Consider the following 22,583-nt stretch of genomic DNA (forward strand, 5'->3'; position numbering starts at 1 on the left):
CTACAACTGTCCATTCTTCATCAAACCTAGCATAAAATACTCAGGTTTAATTTGGGAGGTTTTCATTTCCTTATGAATGCTCCTGTGTCACATAAAACTTATATTAAATAAATTTGTATGTTTTTCTCCTGCTAATCTTTGTCAGTTTAGTTTTCAGACCCAGCCAGATAACCTAAGAGGGAGGAAAACTTTTTCTTCCCCTACATAACTCAAGAAATTGAATGATTTTTCCCTGTAAAGACTTAATGATAACCAGCTTTAAGGTTTATATATATATATATATATATATATATATATATATATATATATATATATATATATATATACCTAAAGATGGAATGTGTAGATATATCTGTGCTTTCTGCTTGTGTGGGGGTGATGGAGGATGGTGGTGCAGTATGTTGGGGGCAGGGCTTAAACCAGAGACCTTAAAAAATATAGAGGTGTCGTAAAGCAAAACTTGACATTGCCCAGTCAAGCACTCTTCAGGATGTGAGAAACCCTTAAATAATAAATTAAACTTATGTTTTGGAATGCTGCCATGTTCCAAGTTCTCAAGCCCCTAGAAATTCCCTTTAGTACATATCTAAATTAATCTGATTCCCCATTTTACCAGATTGTCTTCTATGGCATTCTCTTTCCCCAGCATTTCTGATTATCCTTGGGAAATACTTACATGTTTAGTAAAATTCATTCTGGTTTTCACTTATCACCTCTTCCTCCAGACAATTGGTCTGAGCTTCTCTTTTCCAGGTTGCTTTGTCTTTTTCAATGCCACTTCACTCCAGTGTGGCCAAATGCCTCTTCCTTACTGTTCTTAATCTTTGCTAACTCTAAGTTGTAGAAGATAACAAATCTCTTTGAGATTTACTATTACAGCATTCTGGTTAAGTGTATGGACACTGACACCAGACTGTTTAGGTTCTAATCCCAACTTGGTCACTTAGGAGCTGTGGAATTTTAGGGAACTCTCTGTGCCTTATTTTCCTTATTGTAAAATGGAGATAATACTAGTATCTATCTCATAGGACTGCCATGAAGATTAAATGGGTTAATCCCAAGTGAACATTAAGAACAGTGCTTGGCACATAGTAAGTGATATATAAGTATTGTTGATGAAAAAATTAATAAATCTAAAAAAAATGGAAAATTTTATTTGAGCCAAATTGAGGATAATAACTTGGAAACAACATCTCAGAAAGCTCTGAGAACTGTTCCACCCGTTAGAAGTCAAGGCACAGTTATATAAGTTTTTTGAGACAGAAGGCTATACATTAAATGATGTATTATTGACAGTTTATGCAATCCAGATGTAAGTGTCATCACTGTGACCCCTTATAAGATCAAGAAGGAATGTATCTTTTAAGCAGTTGTCTTGTTGGTGCTAGGAGAATGTTGCTTTTTATGGTTGAGCAGGTATTTCTGCCAATGGAGGAGGTTTGGTCGAAGCATAATGCAGGTACACAAAGCAAAGTAGAGGGGAGAGAGGAGGCCAAAGTGTAAACAGATAGGTTAGGGGGTCCCCAAAGAAAGGGAACCAGGAATGGCTTTCTTTAAATAAGAGAAGCCATTTTTGCCTAAGCCATTTTGTGATCTAAGTCTGTGATCTAAGTCTAAGTCAAGGCAATGCTTGTCCTTGAACAGGTCTAGGTAATTAATGATCTTAAGGGAAGTAAGGAAATGCAGGAACAAAGGAAAAACAGTCAAGAACAATAGTTTAGTGATAAAACAGAGTCCTAGTTCCCCCTCAGGGGATATATGTAACAATCAGATACAGGTCTTTGAGTTCTGCAGGAACCAAGGCCCCCAACCAAGTGGAGGATGGAATGATGATGTTGACCCTCCTGACTTCAATCAACTAAAGGTGGACTCTCTTGACTTTTGAACTTTTCCCCAATTTTATGTTGAATTATCCTCTGCTCAAGCCCCTTCATGAATATGCATGTACCCTTAGCTTAAAATTTCCCCAATTTTGCTGTTAGGGGAGACACTGCTTTGGGAGAGATCCCTGGTGGTCTCCTTACTTGCTGCAAGTAATAAATCTTTCTATCTCCCCAACTTTGGCTTGGTTGTGTCTCTTAGCTTGACATCCACCAAGAGGCAAACCCAGTTCTCTGGTAACAAATTGGTAGAGAAAATATGTTATGTATAAATCTTTTCTTGTCTTGCCATAAAATATGAATTTTAGTTCACAGTATTATTTATATAGAGGTTTGGGAACAAAATAATGAAAATGGCAATGAAGAGAAAAATCACCAAAAATTGAGTATCATATTTTACCTCATGTTTATTGTCTAGTGCCTACCACAGGAGCTTCCTAATTGGCTATTTCAGTTTGCCTTCCCCCACCTGTTTCGATATTCAAGGAGAAGTTTGAATAACTCACTTCCTGGATTTGCTTTGACCCTGTCTTCTCTTTCCAGAGTCCCCATCCTCAATCTCCCTTGCTGTCCCCACCTGAAGGAGAAAAGGAAATTCTCTACCTTCAGTAAATGGCCCACTTTTTAAAGCAGCAACTCAGGCCACACTAGAGATCTTTACATTGCTATACTCAGTACATAACCTTTTAACTAGAATTTGGAAACTTAAGTAGTTAATCAGTTAAGTGGTTAAGTTCCTCATTCTAGGATAGGATTTTGGCTTTGTATTAACATAAATGGGATGTTATTACAATGTTTATCCCAAAACAGAAAAGGAAGTTTTTCTAAATTTTCCACCATAATCAGCATCAAAATTAGTAAATTAATTAGAAATTCAAGTAGGCCTCCCTTCTAGGAAAGCTGGAAATGTCCTTGAAATAGCAGTTGGTCCCACTGCACTTTTAAATATGTGTCATCTTAAGAAAGGCTTTACCTCTTATATCACAAAGTGTTTATGAGTCCTGGCTTTGAAGCTCAACACAAATGGGTTAAAATACTGGCAATATTTAGGCAAGATATTTAAACTTTTTGTTTCATCATCTTAAAATGGGGTTACTAATGCCACCTACTTCATAGCATTGTTTCCAGTGTTAAAAAGATAAATAAATATGATAAATGAAGCCCTTATTACATTGTCTGGAACATAGAAAATGCTCAATAAATGTCAAATATTTCTAAGTTATGATAATAGGTTCTAGAAAAAAAAGGTCAAACATTTTTTTTTTCTTTAGTTTTGTATGATCCTTGTTCTAACTTTCCTCTGGAGCCATAATGAGTTCCTGATGCAATTCATGTCTTCAAATTTGCTAAGAATAGCTGATGAGATTCAAGGTGAATGTAAAATATTCTATTTTTTCATATCTTGTTTTTAAGACAAGAGAAGAAAATACCAAAGAAGGGTTTAGCTCTCCTTTTTAAAAGGGCAACACAATGTAAGTCATGCAAATCCCCTCATTTCCTTATTTCAGGTTATTGAATACATTTTCTATGTCACATCCCCCATCTTTGTTTAACATATAATGCTGCAATTTACCTTCAATACCCTAACATTGTGTGTCTGCTTTTGAATGACTGTTATGACTGCTTTCAGGTATAGACATATCCAGATAAGCAAGGTATCAAAAGCGGTTATTTATGCTTTAGAATATGATTGTACAACAGTTTACCAAAGCCCTCTTATTGATTCTAGATATCACTTATTTCTTTGAGGATATTATCAAATCTTTCTTTGTTTTTCTAGTGAGAGGACAATTAAGCATAATCTAATTTGCTAAACTGAAGGGGAGAAAAACAGAATTATTTTATACTTTAAAAATCTCTTTCCATCTTTGATCTGATATTTCAGGTAAACACATTTTATGGTATTATTCTTTCCATTTTCATATTAATATTTTTGGATTCTCCATTAAACAGATCATGGTATCAAAGTATTTCAACATATTCCTCTTTTTGGTGAATCTTATTCTGTTTATTGAGGTATTGTAACCTGAGAACTGGGTTCACCTCTAGGTGCTTGTCGAGCCAAAAGACACACCAAGTCAAAGAGCAGGACAAGGAAGCATTTATTACTTGTAACAGATAAGGAGAAGACTGAGGATCTTTCCCAAAGCAGTGTCTCCCTGAACAGCAAAATTAGGGAAGTTTTAAGCTAAGGGAGCATGCATATTTATGAAGGGACTCATGCAAAGAGGAATTTAGTGTAGAATTGGGGATAAAGTTGGCAGGATCCAGGTTCTAATTGATTGAAGTCACAAGGGCCAGCAAAGGTCACATCATCAATTCTCTGGCTCCAGTTAGTCTCATAGTCAATTGTTCAAGGGGGTTCAGATACTGTAAAACAGTTCAAAAATATGTGTCAGAACTGGGAGTCTTAGTGACTGATTTATTATCTCTGATATCATTATTTCTCTGGCCTGGCAATAGCTGTTTGTTCCTACATTCTTTTGTTCCCTTAAAATTATTAACTACTAAGACCTGTTCTGTATGAGCAAGCATTGTGGCCTGGCTTAGATCACAAAATGGCTTAGGCCTAAATTGGCTTCTCTTACTTTAAGAAAGCTATGTCTCATTTTCTTCCCCTGGGGACCTCTTACCATATCTGCCTACAGTATTGGTTTATTGGCTGTAGTGTTGAAACTGAGGAGAACCCTGTGGGCCCTCCCCCAGCACCAAGTACAAAGGCTCTTCCATGTCCACTGCCTCTTGTCTGTAGAAAAGCTGAAATCTCCCAGGCCTCCCTAAATCACAAAGGAGCAGGTTCAAGCAGTTAATGATGAGGACAATAAAGTTACAGATTCAGTATCTGATGCACAGTCCTGAGTCATTTTACAGGTACTATAACTGCTACCAGAGGGAAAAAGCTAACTGCATGATGACCAGATTGTAGCTATGACATAAGCTGCTCAATCTTGAGCAGTACTAAATCTATGGCTAGCACAATTCCAAGAACTGGACTCAAGAGAATGAGTTTAACATTATTGCCCATAATAATCTATATCTTTGTGGGCATCAAAATAACTGTAGCTTGCTCTGCCCATATATGTAAGCCAGCAACTCAGATTGTCAGCAAAGAGATGCTACAGACCCATGTTGACATCTCCCACTCTGAGAATACAGCACCCTATGTCAGCAAGAAGAGGTTACAGAAGATAGACTTTCACCACTATTCCCATAGAAATGAAATGATATCTGAGAAGTGGGGATTTGTAAGCAGCTCTTTTGCCCCTTTCCTGCTTGCTTATTTCCCTTAAACCTTAATTATAAAAATGACATCACCAGGTAATATTTAACCTAACTTCTGACTTCTGTTCTACTAAATGCCTTGCCTAACCTGTTGATTCCTTTCCTGGATTAAAAGTAGTAGGAATAAGTAATTAGGTAGTTAAAAAATGACTGACTCTTTACCCCCATCTTCCCCTTAGCAAATTTGCAGGTGGTTCACACAGGAAAGATAGCATCCAAAGGAAGATCAGGAGAAGTCAGTACGTCTGCATGCAACAGAAAAATGACAAAAAATCTGAACTCCTACCTTAATGCTTAACTAAGTTTGTTTCCCCTTTTTCCCTTTAAAAACTGTCATAGCTGAGCAGAATCTTTGGAGTTGGTTTCAGGACATGAGTCCACCTTCTCCCCAGATTGCTGGCTTTTCTGATTAAACAACTTTCCTTTCTACCAACACTTGCCTCTTGATTATTGGCTTTTGATCAGAGGGCAGCCAAACTTGCGTTTGGTAACACTGTTCCCTATTGTTTTATGCAAATCTTTTGTTAGTGAAAGGTCTAATGAAGTCCAGTGTTTTAAGTTTTTCATTGCATCTCTATTTCATAATTTTAAATCTTTTAAAAGATAGTCTTTATCACTTTAGAGACCTTAGCACTATATTTTGTTAACCAATATCAAATAGTTGACTTTCTTCCATTATGCTTTTTCATCATAAAATTAAGATCACATTACAGAATTTTTTGGAAATAAAATACATGGATGAATTACTTATCAATTGCTGCGTAACAAATTACACCGCTTGCTACATAACAAATTACATCAAAATCTAAGAGCTTAAAATCAATAGTAAACATTTTATCTCACATAGTCTTTGAATTAGGTTTCAAGAGTGACTTAACTGGGTATCTCATGATGTTGCAGTGGAAGGGACAAATAACCCACTAGAGTGGCATGAAGACTACTATAAACTGAAAAATTTTGGACAAACAACCCCAGAAAAAGCCTTATCTGAACAACCCTTTGATTGATGATTAAAGCAGGGCTTTCTGAGGATTAAACTGCCATAAATCCCCCTCCATGGAAGCTTCCAGCCAAAAAGGAGACTGCCCATTAGCACCAGGGTGAAAAATTGTGTAAACAAGCCCAATAGAACCTTCCATACTTTCTCACTGAAGCCACAAATCCCCACCTCCCTTTCTTAAGCTGATATATAAACACTTACCCCTGATTGTTTGGAGAACCACTTCTTGTAAAGTGCTCCAGAACTCATGTTTTCTCTTGTTAATCTACTGTTATCAATTCATTCACAGCCCCACTACCACCATAGCTACCACATGGACCTAAGTTGGTAGAGGAAACCTTTTCCTCTCAACACATTCCAAATGTCAACATAGGTTGCCATCATCTGAAGGTTTGACTAGGATTGGAGGATCTGATTCCAAGGCTCATGAACATTGTTGGCAAGTCCTTGCTGGATGTCAGAAGGGGGTCTCAATTGTCCTCATGATGTGCAACTCTCCATATGACTGCTAGAGTATCCTCATAGATAGGATGGCTGACTTCTCCCAGAGTGAGTGATCATTAGAGAAAGCAAAAGACAACCTATAATATATTTTATGACCTAGCGTTAGAACTCAGACACTGTCATTTCTGCAATATTATATTGGTTACACAAGTCAGTCTTATTCAGTGTGGGAAGGGATGATACCAGTCATACATACAAGAAGGCAATATCCTTGGGGGCCATTTTGGAACCTGGCTATCACAATGGCTTTTTTTTTCTATTTAGTTGAAATTCCATAGTAAATGCTATTCTTAATTATACTTTTAAAATTAACATTATATATAAAACCATTTCTCTTCATTATATCATCATCATAATCATCCTTTTCAATGAATATGTAGTACTCCATCATAATTTAATTATCAATTACACTATTCTTGATATTTAGTCTCATTCTAAAATAGATAATTTTGACAGTTAATCATTTCTTTTTTTATAGAAGTACTTAGCAGTCTTTTCACAACATTAACCCCATAAAAACAATTGTCATTTTGTTTTAACGGAAAATACAGTGTTACTTATGACTGTACCCAGCTTAGACTTGATGAATTAAGCTGGTCTAATTCCTTCCTTAGAGAAGTATTTGAGAGAAGCATTTTTGTGTCTCTGGAAACTCTTTGTGTTATGTGAATAGAACACAGGGTAATGAGCTGACCTATTTTTTTAGCCACATCTTTTGTCATTAAGAATCTGAAAACAGGAAATCTTTTTAAAACCCTTTTTAAAACCCTTTTTAAAACCCTTATAGGATCTTCATTCATTACACAATAGTGTATAAATAAATATGGCCTAAAAAGGCCTGTCACAAATTGTCCTCTGCCTACTTTATCTCTTCAATCTCCTCTATCATATAACCATACATTTTACCCAAGCTGCATCCATGAGAGGTATTCAGGCCTTGAACAGGACAAACTGTTTTACCCAGGCTTTCCTTTATTCATGTTGCTCTTGCAGCTTGTGATGCCCTCTTGTACCTGTAATGCTGCCTCTCCCATTTATCTCACAAACTACTCATCTTTCTTTAAAGGAACACACATAAGGAAGGAGTTGTCAATCCTATCTGGAAAGGGGGTTTAGGGAAATTTCTTTCAAGATAGAATCAACAACTCTTTCCTTGTTTGTGTTCCTTTAAAATTTCTATCATATGACCTGTTATATTTCATTGCACTTGTTTTTAAAGTCTTTGATTTCAAAATATCTTAATCAACTGTTTCCTCAGTGCATCCTTCATCTAAACATAAGTGCTTAGCACATAGCATTTGCACATTTAGAGGTTAAAGTAAAGACCCTTGGAGATATTCAGCATCATCCTTTTCCTTGTATTAAGAGAGCTACTGTTTGTTTTTCAAGACTACTACATGAGGAGATTTTAGGAGCCTCTTGGCCTTATATTCAACAAATATTTTAGCAAGCACCCTGTACCAATCACTGTTCTAGGTGCTGGAGTATACCAGTAAACAAAATAGACAAAGTCCCTGCCCTTATGAATCTTACATTCTAGTGAGTGTTAAGAAACTACACAAATGTAGAGCGAGTAACAATGTCAGATGTTAGTAAATAATGAAGAGAAAATAAAAGAGTTTTAAGGGATAAGGTAGCCAAGGAAGGCTCCTCTGAAGGCATGATATTTGTGAAGATGGAAGTGAGCGACTGAGCAATGTGATAACTAATGAAAGAGGATTCCAGGCAGCAAAAACAGCAAAGACAAGCAAGTACCAGATGTCATCATAGAATAACAAGGAGACCAGTGTAACTGCTGCTGAATTAACAAAGATGAGAGTGTGAGGCCATGAGGATAGAGAGGAAACAGGGGGTCTATTTTAAAGAACTTGGTATTTACTCAGAAGGAACAGTGAAATAACAAAATGAGACATATTCTGAAACAATTCTGCTGGAAGCATTGTAGAAATTAAGGTATAGATGTTTGAGGGATAAAACAGGAATACCACTTAGAGGCTACTGAAATAATCCAGAAGAGAAATGTTGATGAATTGGACTAGGTGGGAGTGGTAGGTGTAAGGAAAATAGTCATATTTAGGATATAGTGTGAAGGTAGAGGCAACAATGATATATTGGATATCAGATGTGGAGAGAGCAATCAAAGATGACTCTGGCCTATGGTTTGAGAAACTGGAAGAATAGAGTACCTGTCTGCTGAGATAAGAAAGACTGATGGAGGAACAAGTATGAGGGAAAGATAAGAAGGAATTTGGCTTCTACCATATTTAAATTGCATTTAGCAAGTAGGCAATTGGATATACAATTCTGGAGTTGTTCTAGTTACTATGGCTCTATAAAAATTTACCCCTAAACTTAGTGTCTTAGAACAATGGCAGCATTTAGTTTGTTCACAAATCTATAATTTGGGCTCTGATTGTTGAGGAAGATATCTGTGTTGCACTTGGCATCTAGTTGAGTTGACCTGATGTCTGGAGGTTGGAATATTCTGAAAAGTCACTCAATTACATGTCTGGTGGTAGATGCTGTTTGTTGAAACCTTATCTGGGGCTGTTGGTTGGAACAACCAAACCTGGCCTCTCCACATGGGTCCCCAAAGCAAGTATGGCAAAAGAGAAACAGAGAGAGAAATGGAGAGAGAGAGACAGAGAGAGACAGATAAATTGCTCCATATAGGAGCTGTAATGTTTTTATGAATTCATCTTGGAAGTCAAATAACATAATTTCCCATCATGACTTATTGGCTGGGAAAGTCATAAGTATGCAAAATTCAAGAGGTGGGAACACAGTGTTGGTCACAATGTAATAATAGCACATAGGATGGGAGGCATAACTATGATCCATACCTGTTACCTAATTCCCTTCCTTGCAGCCTTCATCTCAGATCAACCTGGTCTTTTCTCAAAGGCAGCAGCTTTCACCAAGTGCTTGAAAACTAGAACAGAGAAAAGTAAATGTATGAATTGTCTTCTGCTGTAGGATATTTTGAAACTGACAAGTGCTTAGGGAACTTTTAAACTTGATATACTTGTCCTTAGCCTCAAATATTAATGGTCTTCAAGCAAGTAAGTCTTAAGCACAGGTAGTAAGTATACTTTACCTGATTCTATATATTTTATTATAAAATTATAACATGTCTAAGTCCAAATATTCAATGTCCTGCCAATGGGAAACAAGAAGACAATAGTTTTTCTTACTTACAGATATTCAGGAATGCACTTAGAACATATTTTAAGTGATATCTCATGTCTATTTAAAGCAAGTGACATAGACTGGCTGAATGGATATAAAAACAAGACCCATATATATGCTGTCTACAAGACACCCGCTTCGGATCTAGGGACACATACAGACTGAAAGTGCGGGTTTGGAAAAATGTATTCCATGTGAATGAAAATCAAAAGAAAGCTGTAGTAGCAATACTCATATAAGACAAAATAGACTTTAAAATAAAGACTGTTACAAGAGACAAAGAAGGACACTACATAATGATCAAGGGATCAATCCAGGAAGATATAACAGTTGTAAACATATATGCACCCAAAATAAGAGCACCTCAATATATAAGGCAAATGTTAACAGACATAAAAGGAGAAATTGACAGTAGCAAAATAATAGTGTGGGACTTTAACAGCCCACTTACATCAATGGACAGATCATCCAGACAGAAAATTAATAAGGAAACACAGGCCTTAAATGACACATTAGACTAGATGGACTTAACTGATATTTATAGAGCATTCCACCTGAAAGCAGCAGAATACACATGCTTCTCAAGTGCACATGGAATGTTCTCCAGGATGGATCACATGATAGGCCACAAAGCAAGCCTTAGTAAACTTAAGAAAACTGAAATCATATCAAGCATATTTTCCAACCATGATGCTATGAGATTAGAAATCAACTACAAGGAAAAAACTCAAAAAACACAAACACATGTAGGCTACACAATATACTACTAGACAACCAATGGATCACTGAAGAAATCAAAGAAGAAATCAGAAAATACCTAGAGACAAATGAAAACTAAAACACAAATGAAATCCAAAACCTATGAGATGCAGCAAAAGCAGTTCTAAGAGGGAAGTTTATAGAGATACAATCTTACCTCGGGAAACAAGAAAAATCTCAAATAAACAACCTAACCTTACCCCAAAGCAACTAGAGAAAGAAGAACAAACAAAACCCAAAGTTAGTAGAAGGAAAGAAATCATTAAGATCAGAGCAGAAATAAATTAAATGGAGAGGAAAAAACAATAGAAACGATTAATGAAACTAAAAGCTGATTCTTTGAAAAGATAAACAAAATTGATAAACCTTTAGCCAGAATCATCAAGAGAAAAAAGGAAAGGGCTCAAATCAATAAAATTAGAAATGAAAAAGGAGAAGTTATAACTGATGCCACAGAAATACAAAAGATCATAAGAGGCTAATACAAGCAACTATATGCCAACAAAATGGACAACCTGGAAGAAATGGACAAATTCTTGGAAAGGTACAGTCTTCCAAGACTGAACCAGGAAGAAATAGAAAATATGAACAGACAAATCACAAGTACTGAAATTGAAACTGTGATTAAAAATCTTCTAACAAACAAAAGTCCAGGACCAGATGGCTTCACAGGTGAATTCTATCAAACATTTAGAGAAGAGCTAACACTGATCCTTCTCAAACTCTTCCAAAAAACTGCAGGGGAAGGAATACTTCCAAACTCATTCTATGAGGCCATCATTACTCTGATACAAAAACCAGACAAAGATACCACAAAAAATAAAAAAAATACAGGTCAGTATCACTGATAAACTTAGATGCAAAAATCCTCAACAAAATACTAGCAAATTGAATCCAATAAACAAACCTTATTTTAAAAAGGCCTTCTGTTTTGGGATAACCAGAGGGACTCAGATATTGAACAAGGTGATATTTGTTACTGACAGACAGTATGTGATTGAAGCAGTGTTGATGGTACCCAGAGACACTGACAAAGGATACAAATCTCTTTAATGTAAGTAAAAGAAACTAAAACATAGCTGCATGAAGATGGCTATATAAAACAAGAGACCCAGGAACACTCTACCCTTTGTAGGGGAAATATCCCTTTGTATTCAAGCCCCCATGAAGGTATCTACTGCTGATAATAATGTATGACTAATATCACGATTCATCAGATCCTTTGAGAAACTTAATCCAGGCATTTCTAGGATCACGGAAGAGTATGTTTATACCCCTATAGACACCCTAAACTGTTCTGAGAGACACACATTCAGAGTTTACTTGTTAATAATTTTCTGGTGTGATGTTGCCCAGGGAATAATTATCTTTATAATTATTCCCTGGGTTGAATCAAAAGTTGAAGCCAGGAGTCCCTGGCATCTGACCATGTTAAATAAGATTGTTTCAGACCTGCCTAACTTCAGTCCCCCCAGATCGTCTTCCAAACATTTTCTAAAACAGTATAAAGTCGATATCCATTGGCACCTTAATGATAGTAGTTTGTGTGTGTACTAAGAGCAATCAGGTCCAAGTATAGTGAAATAGACACTAACGGGTATATGAAGCATCATCATTTCAAATACACAATCATAAACATTTAAACATATATCTACCTTCAAAATTAAAAAATTACTGATGAAATAAAATGAATCAAATCTTTGACTTCCAAATCTCAGTGTAACAACCACTGATTGTATAGAAACAAAATTTCTCTGTTGAGGCGAATAAAACATTAAATTGTATCATTGACATTAATTTGAGTGTATAACTCCTCTCTTCACTGAAGTTCAAATATTCCATTGCCACATAATACAACCAGTTTAGAAAGGATTGGCAGTGACTCAATATGCTTCTGGCTTTTTAAGAAACATAAATCACATCACGACACTTTTATACTTAAAATCATACAATCACTTCCCCTTGCAAGCAGAGTAAAATACAAACTCTTCATATGGCCAGCAACAGCCTGCTTTACCTATAGCTATCTATCTTTAAACCTCTTCTCACAGCACTTTTCACTTGGCAGTATTTTCATTGACCATGGTCCTGGTCACTCTTCTGCAAGCTGCTTCCTGCTCAAGGACTTTTAAATTGCTGCTCCTCTGTCAGGAATGCTCTTTTCTGAAAGTTGCAAATGACTGCTTCCTTCGACCTTAACCTTAGTTCAAACAGTACTTGCTAAGAGAGGTTTTTCTTAATCACACAAACCCAAGCTGAGTATCAAATTCAAGTTACTTCTTATCACATATCCTTCTTTTATTTCTTTGATAGCACTTAACACTCTAAAATTCTTATTTTATTCACTTGCTATTCATTTATTTCTTCCCCTCTCTATCTCTTTACCCCTGTATTTCCAAATGCTTCTTTGTACTAGTTCCTCATTTATAGCATATATCTTTCCAACCTCTGGCCAAAAGTTTACCCTGTACCTGTCTTCTTGCTGAAAGACAACAGATTGTTACTATATTTTTAAAATATGCATATAAGCATTCTTGGAACTCAGTCTTGTGATCAGAGCTAGATCCATTCAAGGTGCTAAGAGATGAAGGTGTTAAGGTCAGTTGATGGTTTAATGCCCTTGAAAAATACTGTCATTTCTCTTGGAAACAATGTTTAAAGATAGGAGCTCAAGATTCTTCTACTCCCGTAGCCTTACAAAATGTATTTCTTAGATAACAAGACTTGAAAGTCCAAATTGCTCCTTGATCCACGGGCTGCAGAACAAATATGTTAGCAAGCATGAAAGCAACATTAATCTCATTGTCCATCTCCATTTGAGCTCTTGGATAACCAGGTGCATTGTCAATGAGCAGTAATATTTTGAAAGGAATCTTTTTTCCTGAGCAGTAGGTCTCAAATTTACTAGGGAATGTAAATTTGGTGCACCAGAGGAAGGGGTTATTACTTGTTAAGTTATGCTTTCTTAGAATGCATTCTCTCTTCAACTTCAGGGTTTTTTAAAAAAAAATATTGAGATGTAATTAATAAACCATTGAATCATACGTTCAAAGTGTACAATCAGTGAATTTACCTATGTTCACAGAATTATAAAACCACTACCACTATCTAATTTCAGAATGTTTTCATCACCTCAGAAAGAAACCCATAACCATTAGTAGTCACTCAACACATGCCATCCATGCAACAAGCCCCTGGAAAGAACTAATCTATATTCTGGCTCTACGGATTTTCCTAATCTGCACATTTTATTTAAAAGGAATCATACAATACGCGTCTGGTTTCTTTCACTGAGCGTTAAGTTTTCAAAGTTCACCCTTGTTGCAGCAAATATTAATATTTCATTATCTTTTATGGTTGAATAATATTCCATTGTATCAATATACCTCATTTTATTTATCTAGTCATCACTTGAAGAATATTTGGGTCATTTCTATATTTTTCCTATTATGAATAATGATGTTATGAATGTCCATGTACAAATGTTTGTGTAGAAATAGGTTTTCAATTCCCTTGAAATTACTAGGAGAGGAAATGTTGGGTCACATGGCAATTACAAGCATACCTCCTTTTATTGTGCTTCACAGAAATTGCATTTTTAACAAATTAAAGGCTTGTGTCAACTCTGCATTGAACAAGTCTATCAGTGCCATTTTGCTAATAACATTTGCTCACTTTGTGTCTCTGTATCACATTTTGGTAATTCTCACAATATTTCAAACTTTTTCATTACTATTTGATTTGTTATGGTGATCTGTGATCAGTGATCTTTGATGTTACCATTGTAATTATCTTGGGGTGTCACTGACTGCTCCCATAAAAAGATGGCAAAATTAATTGCTAAATGTGTGTGTTCTGACTGCTATACTGATTGGCCGTTCCCCCATCTCTCTCCCTCTCCTTGGGACTCCCTATTCCCTGAGACACAACAATATTGAAATCAACAGATTGTCAACGTAGATAAAACATCCTTCTACTGGAAGGAGATGTCACCTAGGACTTTCATAGCTAGAGACAATTCAATGCCTGGCTTCAAAACTTCAATGTACAGGCTGACTCTCTTGTTAGAGGCTAATGCAGCTGGTGACTTTAAGTTGAAGTCAATGCTCATTTACCATTTTGAAAATTTTAGGGCCCTTAAGAATTATGCTAAGCCTACTCTGCATGTGCTCTATAAATGGGAAACAAAGCCTGGATGACAGCACATCTATTTACAACATGGTTGACTGAATATTTTAAACCCACTGTTGAGAACTACTGCTCAGGAAAGAAGATTCCTTTCAAAATAATACTGCTCATTGACAATGCACCTGGTTACCCAAGAGCTCAAATGGAGATGGGCAATGAGATTAATGTTGTTTTCATGCTTGCTAACACATGTGTTCTGCAGTCCATGATTCAAGGAGTAATTTGGACTTTCAAGTCTTGTTTTCTAAGAAATATATTTTGTAAGGCTATAGCTGCCATAGGTAGTGATTCCACTGATGGATATGGGCAAAGTCAATTGAAAACCTTCTGGAAAGGATTCACCATTCTAGATGTCATTAAGAATATTTATGATTCATGGGAAGAGGTCAAAATACTGACATTCACACGAGTTTGGAAGAAGTTGATTCCAATCCTCATGGTTGACTTGGAGGGATTCAAGACTTCAGTGGAGGAAGGAACTTCAAATGTGGTGGAAATAGCAAGAGAACTAGAGTTCTAAGTGGAATCTGAAGATGTGACTGAATCGCTTCCATCACATCATAAAACTTTAATGTATAAGGAGTTGTTTCTTATAGATGAGCAGAGAAAGTGGTTTCTTGAGATGGAATCTCAAGATGGTGAAGATGTTGTGAAGATTGTTAAAATACCAACAAAAGACTTAGAACATTACATAAACTTAGTTGATAAAGCAGCTGCAGGTTTTGAGAGGATTTACTCCAATTTTGAGGGAAGTTTTACTGTGGATAAAATGCTATCAAGCCCTTTCCATACTACAGAGAAATCGTCCATGAAAGGAAGAGTCAATCAATGCAGCAAACTTCATTGTTGTCTTATTTCAAGAAATTGTCACAGCCACTCCAGCCGTCAACAACCACCACCATCATCAGTCAGCAGCAGTCAACATCGAGGCAAGACTCCACACGCAGAAAAGATTACAACTCTCTGAAGGCTCAGATGAGGGTTAACATTTTTAAGTAACAAAGTATTTTTTAATTAAAGTATGTACACTGTATTTTTAGACATAATGATATTGCACACTTAATATACTACAGTATAGTGTAAAACACGTTTTTTTTACACACTGGGGCACCAAAAAAATGTATAAGTTACTTTATTGAGATATTCACTTTATTGTGGTGATCTGTAACTGAGTCCACAATATCTATGAGATATGCCTGTATTTGTTACCATATTTGAGAAACTACCAAGCTTTTACCAAAACACCTGAACCATTTTATATTCTCAAGAGAACTGAATGATGATGGTTCTAATTTCTCCATGTCATTACTAAAACTTACATTTTGATTAAAACCATCCTATTAGGTGTGAAGTTGTGTTGACTGGCATTTCCCTAAAGGCTAACTATATTGAGGATCTTTTCATGTGTTTACTGTATATTTATCTATCTTCTTCAGTGAAGTGTCTATTAAAATCCTTTACCACATTTTAATTGGGTTATCTTTTTATTATTGAGTGGTAAGATAATTTATATATTCTCAATACAAGTCCCTTGTCAGATATGTGATTTGAAAATATTCTCTGATGGTGTTGATTGTTTTTATGTTCTTATGTTGTCCTTTTTAGCATGAATGTTTTTAATTTTGATAACACACAATTTATCTAATTTTTGTTTGTCAGTTATGTTTTCAGTGTCATATCTAAGAAAGCATTGCCTAACCCAAGATTACTACTATGTTTTCTTCTAAGAGTTTTATAGCTTTAGCTCTTAGATTTAGATCTATGATCCATTTTGAGTTAATTTAATATATGGTGTAAGGTAGATATTCAAGATTATTCTTTTGCAAGTGGATAATCAGTTGTCCCAGTATCATTTGTTGAAAAGACTATCATTTTCCCCATTGAATTGTCTTGGAACACTTGTAGAAAATCAATTGACCATTAATGTGATGTTTTACTTCTGGACTGTCCATTCTATTACAATGAATTATATGTCTTATCCCCGTGCCAGTACTATCCATGGATTGATTACTGTAATATCATAGTATGTCTTAAAATAGGGAAATGTAAGTTCTCCAGATATGTTTTTTTAAAAGATTGTTTTAGCTAATCTCGGTACCTTGTATTTTCGTATAAATTTTAAGGTTAACTTCTAAATTTCTGCCAATACAACAGGTTGAGTGTTGATAGGGATTGTATAGACTCTGTAGATAAAAGTGGGGATCACTGCCATATTAATAGTATTAGGTCTTCCAGTATATAAAGATGGGATATCTTTTAATTTGTTTAGTTATTCTTTAATTTCTTTCAACAATGTTTGTAGTTTTCATTGCCTAAGACTTTCATTTATTTTGTTACATTTATCCCTCCTTTATTTCGAGTATACTAATTTTATTTCTTAAAATTTATTCTTATTAAAGTATAGTTGATTTACAATATTTTGTTAGTGTCAGGTGTACAGCATTGTGATTTTTTTTCTCAGATTATATTCCATTATAAGTTATTACAGTATAGTGGGTATAATTCCCTGTATTATGCAGTACATTTTTGTTGCTTATCTACTTTATATTTAGTAGTTTTTATCTGTTAATCCTATACTCTTAAGTTGTCCCTCCTCCCTTCTCTCCCCTTTAGTAACCATAAGTTTGTTTTCTGTGTCTGTTTCTATTTTGTATATAAATTCAGTTTTATTTTTAGATTCCACATATAAGAGATATCACATAGTATTTGTCTTTCTCTGTCTGACATTTCACTAAGCTTAATATTCTCTAGGTGCATCTATGCTGCTGCAAATGGCAATAATTCATTCTTTTCTATAGCTGAGTAATATTCCATTATATATATATATATATATATATATATATATATATATATATATATATATACACACAACATCCTCTTAAGTCAATCATCTGTTGATGGACACTTGGGTTGTTTCCATCTCTTGGCTATTGTAAGTAGTACTTCTATGAACATTGGGGGTATGTATGTTTTCAAATTAGAGGGTTTTTTTTTTCTACTGGATATATACTCAGAAGTGGGATTGCTGGGTCACATGGTAGATTTATTTTGTTTTTTAAGGAACTTCCATACTGTTTTCCATAGTAGCTGCACCTATTTACATTCTCACTGACAGTGCATGAAGTTTCCCTTTTCTCCACATCCTCTCCAGCATTTATTATTTGTAGACTTTTTGATGATAGCCATTCTGACCAGAGTAAAGAGAGACCTCATTGTGGTTTTAATATACAGTTCTCTAATAATTAGTGATGTTGAGCATCTTTTCATGTGCCTATTAGCCATCTGTATGTCTTCTTTGGAAAAATGTTTATTTAGGTCTTCTGCCCTCTTTTTTTTGATTGTTTTTTTTAAAATTTTTATTGGAGTATAGTTGAGTTACAATGTTGTGTTAATTTCAGGGGTACATCAAAGTGAATCAGTTAAACATATACATATATCCACTCTTTTTTTAGATTTTTTTCCCATATAGACCATTACAGAGTATTAAGTAGAGTTTCCTGTGCTATACAGTAGGTCCTTATTAGTTATCAATTTTATATCTAGTAGTGTGTATATGTCAATCCCAATCTCCCAATTTATCCCTCCCCCCACTTATCGCATGGTAAACATAAGTTTGTTTCCTACATCTGTTACTCTACTTCTGTTTTGTAAGTAAGTTCATTCGCACCCATTTTTTCAATTCCACATATAAGCTATATCATATAATATTTGTCTTTCTGTGTGTGACTTAACTTCATTCAGTATGACAATCTCTAGGTCCATCCATGTTGCTGCAAATGGCATTATTTTGTTCTTTCTTTATGGCTGAGTAATATTCCATTGTATATATGTACCACAGCTTCTTTATCCATTCTTCTCTTGATGGACATTTAGGTTGCTTCCATGTCCAGTCTATTGTAAATAGTGCTGCAATGAACATTGGGGTGCATGTATCTTTGAATTATGTTTATTTTTTGATATTGAGTTGTATGAGCCATTTATTCCTATTCTTTATATACTCTGGATACCCATTCATTGTAAGATATATGATATATACGTATTTTTCTCCCATTCTATTGGTTATCATTTCACTGATGGTATCATTTGCAGCACAAAGTTTATAAAATTTTGTTGAAGTTCAATTTATCTATTTTTTCTCCTTTTGCTTTGCTTTTGGTGTCAAACTAAGTAGGCATTGTCTTACCTAAGGTCACAATGATTTACTACTATGTGTTCTAAGCTTTATATATATATATATATTAGCTTTTACATTTTGGTCTTTGATCCATTTGGATTTATTTTTGCATATGGTATCAGGGAGAGTTTCAACTTCATTCTTTTGCATGTGGAAATCCAGTTGGTGCAGCACCATTTTTGCAGACTATTAATATCCCATTGAATCATCTTGGTACCCTTGCCAAAAATCAATTGAACATAAATGGCAAGATATATTTTTAGACTCACAATTGATTTTTATGAACATTCTTATATGATTCCCACATTGTCTTGATCACTCTAGCTTTGTAGTAAGTATTGAAATCAGAGAGTGTGAATCTTCCAAAATTCTTCTTCATTACCAAGATAGTTTTTGGAATTCAGGTGCTTTGGATTTCCATATGAATAAATAAATCAGCTTGACAATTTCTGCAAAGAGGGCCAGCTGGGATTTTGACAAGGATTATGTTAAATCCATAAATACATTTGTGAGGTATTACTGTCTTAATAATAACATCCTCCAATTCATAAATCTGGAATGTCTTTCCATTTATTTAAGTCATCTTTAAAATTTTCAATGATGTTTTATAGTTTTCAGTGTACCATATACTTGCACTCATTCTGTGAAATGTATTCCAAAAACTTTTTATTCTTTTTGATGCAATCATAAATGGAATTGTTTTAAAATTTCCTCTTTGATGCTAGCTGTGGGGTTTTCACACATGACTTTTATCAGGTTGAGGAATTTCCCTTGTTTTCATAGATTTTATTCATTTTATGTATTCATTCATTCATTCACTTATTCTTTTATTCATCTATTTATTTATTTATTTTAGTGTTTCTATTATGAAGGGGCATTGAATTTCCTCAAATGCTTTTTCTGTATCTATTGAGATGTTTGTGTAGTTCTTGCATGACATCTGTAGGATCCTCCATCCAGTGAGGGGAATATACACATTCTTTTCAAATGCATGTGCAATATTCTCCAGGATGGACCATATGTTAGGCCATAAATCAAGTCTCAGGAAATGTAAACAGTTTTTAATAAAAAAAATTATGAGATAGAGGACCATGCTTAAAATAGTAAAGGAATGTATAGTGAAAATGCTTCATCAAATAATATCTATAAATAATTAGAAATTAAAACAAAAGAACCAAATAAACATGCTGAAATTAAAATATATAATTATTGAAATTAAAAATTCACTAGAGAATCTCAACAGTAGATTTTACCTGTCAAAATAATGAAATGAATCAGAGAACTTGAAGATAAATTACTAGATATTATGCAACCTAAAAACAGAATAAAGAAAATTTAAGAGTCTCAAAGAAATATGCAACATCCTTAAATATACCAACATGCACCTAATGGGAGTACAAGAAGAAGAGGATAATAACAAAGGAACAGAAACATATCTTTAATAAAGTAATACCAGTAAACCCCCCTAATTTGGTGAATAATGTTAATCTACACATCCAAGAAACTCAACAAACTCCACAAAGAGATCCATGTCCAGATGCATTATATTAAAAATATTGAAAGAGAAAATCTTGAACGTAGCAAGAGGAAAACAACCCATCACACACAAGGAGCTCCAGTAAGATTAGCAACTAATTTCTCATCAGAAACCATGAAGGCTAGACAGCAGTGGAATGACATATTCAAAGTGCTAGGAGAAAAAGAAAACAGTGTCAAAAATCTTATCTACAGCAAAAGTAACTTTGAAAATGAATGCAAAATAAAAACATTCCAAAATAAACAAAGACTGGGATAATTCATTGCTAATAGACCCACCTGATAAAGATGGACAAAAGAGGTTCTTCAGGCTGAGAAAGTGACCATAGATCAATCCCACAGAAATAAATAAAAGAACACAAGTAATAGTTATAATGCAATTATGAAAGAATGTGTAAATGTATCTTTATTCTTCCTGTTCTTAACTGATTTAAGAAGCATTTGTATAAAATAATATGATTTTAATTGTATTGTTGGATTTCTAACATACAGAAAGGTAATATAGTTGAGAACTGTAGTGCAAAGGAGGTAGATGAGAACAATGTTGTATTGGAGTAATAAAATGATAGCACATGGTAATGGAAATCTACAGGAAAAATGAAGAGAACATTAAAGGGTAAATAATAACAAACTCTATAAATATTTATTTCCTCTCCTTTCTTTTCTAAGGTTCTTTAATAAATATACAATTAAAAATAAATAAATAAAATAGATATAAAATTATGTAAAGAGTTATTGTGGTGTTCATTTAGAAATATATACAAATATCAAATCATTACTTTGTACATTTGAAACTAATATAATGTTGTTGATTATACCTTAATTTTAAAAAATGAACTTACTGAAAAAAATTACATATAACAATTGTAGGGTTTATAATATATTTAGATATGTTATGCACAACAATAATAGCACAAAAGGTGTGTAGAAATTATAGAGCTATTTAACATAATGATTCTATATCTCACTGTGATTAAATAGTATAAAGCTGAAGTAGATTCTGATATGTTAAGATATATATGGTAAGCCCTAGAGAAATTATTAAGGGAATAAATTAAAAACATAGTAAAACATCATTAAAGCAAGGAGTTGTTCCACTAAGAAATATTCACTTAATGCAAAATAAGCCAGTAATGGAGGTATAGAGGAAGAAAACTATATGTGAGACATATATGAAACATAAAGTAAAATGACAGACATAAATCTAGTCATATCAACAATAACATTAAATATGAATGTATTAAACAATCCAATCAAAAGTTAAAGATTGTTAGATAGTTTTTTTTAACAAAGTAATCCAACTATATACCATCTACAAGAGACACATTTGAGATTTGAAGTAACAAATCTGTTAAAAGGAAAAGATTGGATAAAGTTATATTTTGTAAACAGCAACCATAAGAAAACTTGAGTGGCTACATTTAATCAGAAAAACTAGAGCTTATAAGAAAAAAATATGTCACTAGAGATAAAAAGGGACATTTTATAATGATAAAAGTGCAAGTTCTTCTGAATGATATAAAAATTATAAATATATATTCACCTAACAATCGAGCCTCAAATTCTGTGAAGCAAAAACTGACAGAATTGAAAGGAGAAATAAATACTTCAGCAATAATTTTTTAGAGATTCAATACCTATGTTTCAATAAAGGAGACACAAAGTAGGCATACTATAAATAAACAAATAGAAGACTTGGACAGCACTATACACAAACTAGATCTAACAGATATCTATAGAGCATTCCACCCTACAACAATAAAATACAAATTTTTCTCAAATACACATGGTACATTCTCCCAGATATATAATACTGGGCTATAGAACAAGCCTCAATAAATCTAAAAGGATTGAAATGATACAAAGTATGTCCTCCTATCACAAGAGTGAAATGAAAACTAATAACAGAAAGAAATTTATGAATCTCACAGATATGTAGAAATTAAGCAACACACTCCCATACAATCAATGTATCACAGAACAGTTTGGAGAAAATTTCATGAGATAAATAAAAATGAAGAAAGAATATACAAAACCTTATGGAAAGCAGCTAAAGTAGTGCTTACAGGAA

Source organism: Stenella coeruleoalba (assembly GCF_951394435.1).
Source record: "Stenella coeruleoalba genome assembly, chromosome: X".
Taxonomy (NCBI): Eukaryota; Metazoa; Chordata; class Mammalia; order Artiodactyla; family Delphinidae; genus Stenella; species Stenella coeruleoalba.